Source organism: Ascaphus truei, chromosome 2, assembly GCF_040206685.1.
Source record: "Ascaphus truei isolate aAscTru1 chromosome 2, aAscTru1.hap1, whole genome shotgun sequence".
Lineage (NCBI taxonomy): Eukaryota > Metazoa > Chordata > Amphibia > Anura > Ascaphidae > Ascaphus > Ascaphus truei.
In genome coordinates, this window is record NC_134484.1 from 66,021,058 (window position 1) to 66,026,739 (window position 5,682).

Here is a 5,682-nt window from a genome sequence, read left to right on the forward strand (position 1 = left end):
GTGAGTAAACACAAACTAAAGATAAATATGTTGCAAGGAGTCTTCCAGTCTTGATTAATATTTACAAGTTACATATTTCCCCCTCCCCCCCCCCCCTTACCATGTTCCTTGTGAACGACATTGGAAAAGTTTTGACTTTTATATGCTTACAATCATTTCCTCTGATTAAAGCTGCAGTTCAGGCAATATCCTGCATGTGTGTTTTTTTTTAATAAATCAGTTCTGTAGTAAGAAAAAATACTTTTAGCATTTTCTGTTTAAAAAAAACAACTTTGAAAGACCAATTTTCTTGTATTCTATTTTAACGAGCATGCTTGTTCCTATAGCAACGATTTACATTCCCCATATTTAAAGATGTCGCCAAACTTTGCCGATCAATAGACGGAGAACAAATTGGCCGGCAGCTATGCAGTTTTTTTATAAGTAAGTAGAGATTGCCCACATGAAACTATTGAAGTTAAAAAAAAACTAAAAAAACAAAAAAAAAACGGGAGCCTGAACTGCAGCTTTAAGATGTAGACTGAAGCAATTTCAACTTGTCTAATTATTCTATTACATTTTTTTATTTATACCTCAGATTGGACACCGCAGATCAACTGCCCCCTGTGAATCCTTTTAACTAGGAAGACTAGAAATCCCTTATTTTGTTAGTTATGGGAACTTGCTCATTGCTCCCTTAATATTACCGTTTTTATATAAATGTAAGCTTATTTTACCATGGCCTCCTCCTCCCCGCCAAGGTTTTTAATTTTCAGCATTATGCACCATATTTCCTAAGTGGTTCTAAACCATAAGACACACAGAGGCCCATTTACTTGGATGGACCGTCTGGTGATTTGAGCTGCCATAAGGTTTATATATTGGTAAATATAGCTCTATGGACCAGATCCACGCAGCTCTGTTAAATCAGGGCTTACAACAACACATTACATAGAGCAGCAACTGACATTATGTTCCCTGCAAAAACAAGGGCGGAACATCACGTTATTGTAGCGCAGCGTTGCATTAATTCCCAATAACGTGATGTGAAATATGTCCCATTCTTATTCCCTTCCACACCCAGAAATACATGTTTAACTAATGTAAACAAAAAAAAAAGAGAGGAAATAAGAGAGAAATAACGGAAATAACGCGTTGGTAATGTCATACCTAACTGTGGTGCTACACCAATCCAGACCCTGTACAAGTCCTATTATGGGGCCTGGGAGGGAGTCACACGAAGTAGGGGTGCCCAACTACAGTCCTCAAAACCCGACCCCCCCACCAGGTTAGGTTTTCAGGATATCCCTGCTTCAGCACAGGTGGCTCAATCTGAGCCACCTGTGCTGAAGCTGGGATATCCTGAAAATCTGACCTGTCGGGGGGGGGGGGGGGGGGGGGTTCATGAGGACTGGAGTTGAGCACCCCAGACCTAAAGTAATATGAAGTCCCTTGTGTTAACCTGAATGACCCTTTGTGAATATGCACGGTTAGGGTGAAGACGTGTCTTGCACAATATTATCACTAACATGACTTAATGTGATGTTAACTTACATTAACGTAATGGTGCTTTGTGGATCAGCCTCTTGGCTGCTAACCACCACTGGCTGAATAATGCTGACATCTTTTATCAAGTACTGTACATTAAAAAAAAAAGCGTATTTGTAAACTCTTCAGTACTGGTAAAGGAAGGTGTTCCCTTCCAATTTCACTTCTTTTCACAGGACAAAACATATATTTATTTTTTTAAACAAACAGCATCATTACTCTTATACATTCCAGTATTCGTCTATGCATTATGAATATAGCAAGTTTTATATTCCTGTGAACAAATCAAAATATTTTCTTATACCCATTTAAGAGAATTTCTATTACTGGCAGTTCATTTTTTCTGGACAAAACACTAATTTTGTCACACATTCTTTTCTTCCCCTTTCATCTTCTCACTAGTTTCTGTGTATAATTGCAATGTTCATTGTTTCCAATATTAGCAAATCTCCCAATTGGCAGACAGGAAAATACACTGCTCCAGGAATTATTTGCAGGAGGAGAAATCCCTTTTGTCTGGCCCAGGCGTGGCCTGCAGTCTGCTGGAAACACAGATTGTCTGTCTTTCGTCTGACAGCCACCAAGCCACACAAATTACTTTCTGCCTGTTCACCTGCTTGCAGCTGTGTCTGCTGAGCTCAGATTCTGTAGTTTGACTTGAGCAAACTACTCCAGGATTGATGACATGTGCTGATGATAAACTGGGCAATTTGAAGAAATTACTGGCTAGTTATTGAAAGACATCTGTGCCTGAGCTGAGAACTAGAAGCCCTCAATCATGTGTTTGCAACCTGCAGGGGCGGCAGAACTGTTTGAAGTGATACCCTACTTTTACAGGAGACTTGGTCATGGCACTAAATAACCAGTCCACCTTTACAACATTATATCCCATTAGACTAATAAAAGAGTCTCTCCATTTGGCACTATTACGTTAGATTTAGCCCATTTTTCATAAACATGCTGATTACTATAACTACTAAACGTCTTTGTACCTCCCTGTCCGAGAGAAAAAGAAGAGACTCTATTCACCTGACTGTCCAACTTTTAGTCTCTTAAATCAAATCAGACTTTCCAGGTCATCTTCCTATCACAGTTACTTTCCACTAGCTGGGAGGTCATCAGAGCATTTTCCCACAGTAATGCTACTCCCTTTTGCTGTTAAACATTAAAAGTGGAGGTATAAGATACAAGTACATTTAAAAACAGCTCACAAGTCTCTTGGTACTTTCTCAAGGAAGCTGGGGGTATGGACACACACATTTAGAAGCCACATAATCATTAACCTTAATATATCTGTAAAAGGATGGTTGTGTTTGCTTAGAAAGATGGATGGAGTTTGTTCAGGACAATAGGCCCAATCAAAATCTAAATAAAAAGTCAGGCTCTGCACACTTTTGGGGTGCAGGTTGTTTAATATTTGCGAAGTGGCACAATGACGTGTGGGGGGAGGGGTCACTTATCACTTTGTGTGGTCTCAAATGTTGGACTGAAAGTCTATTATATGCAGTGATATGTCAACAGTGTTAGTAGCTAACCAAAAGTGTCTGGAACAACAATAAAAACAGCAACAATAAAGACGAATAGACCATCCTGATAACCAGGGCTCAACAATTGCGGTCGCCCAGGGCTTACATGCAGCGGTGTCCCCTGGCTCTGTCTTGATATTTAAAATCATGTTTTTCTCCTGCAGAACTATTCAAAATGGCTGTGCGGCGTCTTATGACGACGCACTGCCATGGCAATGGGACGCTGCGTGACATGGCAACACGGCGCAGTGGCCATTTTGAATAGTGCTGCAGGAGAAAAACATGATTTTAAAGGCGACAAGACAGCAGCAGGCTGGGAGACTCCGTCAGGACCCCGCCGCAGGTAAGTGTCGTGGGGGTTTGCGGCGAGTGGTTTTGGCACAGTTTGTCGGACACAGTTTGTCGGGCCCTGCTGATAACAATTCAGATATCTGGAGTGCTGCTAAGGAAGTTGATGGCTTCCAGGAAAACAAACCTCTAGATATGTACACAAAGACCACATCACTTCCTCAGATAATACCCACATACAGTATCACTAACTTCTCAATGCAAAAAGCATGACAGGATGCATTGCCTTGGGGGTTATGCATTTAACTGTGATATTGCCGATCGGGGGGGGGGGGGGGAACTATCACAAGGAAACGCCTATTAACTACAATGGGAGTTTCTGTGCGATTATGCCCATATTGGCATCCTCGCAGTTTAATGAATAGACAATGGTCGGAGTCATCAAAGCGCAATATCATGACTCCCGGCTATTAGGAATGAAAAGAACATCAAACAAAACAGATAAACTCGGATCAACCAAGGACGACCAGGTAGCTGCACTAAGGGAAATCAATATAGGCAACAAGGAAGCACCAGCTGAGGTATTCTTATTCTGTGTGTGCAGTCCGGACCATTCGCGTTCACACACTGCACCCGCTGCTGCTTATGGTTAGTACGAGTTCCCCTCACTGTGGCTTTAAATCAGTTTTGCCATAAATCTTCATCAATGGATATTTAGTGGGATTATTCTTGATTTAATTTTGTTTTGTGTTATTGTGCTTCATAGAGGCTTTATTGGCTCTATCCCTTAAATGGGGGTGACCAGGCATTTTTTTATAAATGTTATATGTTTCATTGTGATTCATTTTTCGTGTTATTGTGTGGTCTTTTGAACTAATATTAAAAATTGTTATATTTTATATTAATCCGTTGTGCGCTTCTGGGCATTTTTTTCTTTGAAACTGCAATGGAAAGTTTAAAAAGGACTACCTTTCTCTAATATTTATGGGGACTGCTATTCGTTGCAAACAGCTTAAGAATTAGTGCACAATATTACGTGAGCAGAAACCCAAAGTTCAACTACAGACACTTAGGAATACGAAGGACATACAAGCTATACATCATTAAGTAAGCAGGTATGTCCACAACTGAAACAATTTCATTAAATATACTCTATATTCGGCCTGCACAGAGTTGCAATGCCCTTCACCAGCAAAACGGCTAACATGGATTATTACAATGTCCATGTTCTGCAAATATATTTATGTTATGGACCGGTGGGTGAAAGAGTGTGTGTGCATGTGTGCGTGTGTGCGTGTGTGCGTGTGTGCGTGTACTTAGTAAAGTTATGGTGGGTAAAAAAAGTGACAAAACCCATCCACAGCAAAGCATATAGCAAATGGAAATATTCCTGTATGCTCATCTGCATGTCTTAGGCAGGTCTGCAACCCCGCCTTTCCCCATTATCACTCAGCCCACAGCACTTCCACTGCAGCAAGGGATTCTGGTTAATGACATGCAAATGAGCACACAGTGCCACTTTTTGCTTCAAAAAAACATTTTTAACATAGTTCCCTATAGGCTTAAGCTTGCTGCATGGTCACAGCTTTGAGCACAGCCAGGGTTAAGGTGCATACCCAGAAAACCACCCACAGACAGCTGTTTCGAACTTAATGGGTCTCATCAGTGTGGGGTTGGTTAACTGGGTATGCAAAGAAGCTAAAGGATGGGGTTTACCATACTCAGTTAAGTTATGGTGAGTAAAAAAAGTGACAAAACCCCTTCACAGCAAAGCAAATATGCAAATATAAATACAACATATATATATACATATACATACATACACACACACACACATTTATATATATATAGACCATACGATACCGGTTGCAACATATATATATATAACCAAAAGAAGACAGCGGGGCTCCCATAGCGTAATACGTAAACGTAAGTTTAATAACAATACCTGATGACACGTAGATTACGGCCACTCGCAAGTTTCAAGATAAAAATAAGCATAAAGGATATGGTGAAAAAATGTGTTAAAGGCGCTATTTAGTGTAAAGAAAATATATATAAATTTACTAATAAAGTGAAAAATATATATATACTGTAGCTGCCTAAGTGAAGTGGAGACCTCACAGCTCCACCAAAGTGACTAAAAAAAGGAGGAGGAGACACTCAAGCGCATATGAATGAAAAGAAGTCAAGTGGTGTACCAAGTTTCCTCAAAGGGTAAAAATGCAACAAGGTAAAAAAACAATATACTAAAAAACTACTTAGTCAGGGAATTTGTCTTGTGTTATATTTTTTTCGTTTGTTTAAATAAAATATTTTTAATATATTGTTTTTTTAACCT

General features: G+C 39.8%; 1 protein-coding gene across 6 annotated transcripts in view; it reads right to left on the reverse strand.

The window, feature by feature from the left end:
- The window catches only part of VPS13B (vacuolar protein sorting 13 homolog B), a 1,123,013-nt gene that overhangs the window by 798,893 nt on the left and 318,438 nt on the right, over positions 1–5,682 (reverse strand). The window lies entirely within an intron of this gene.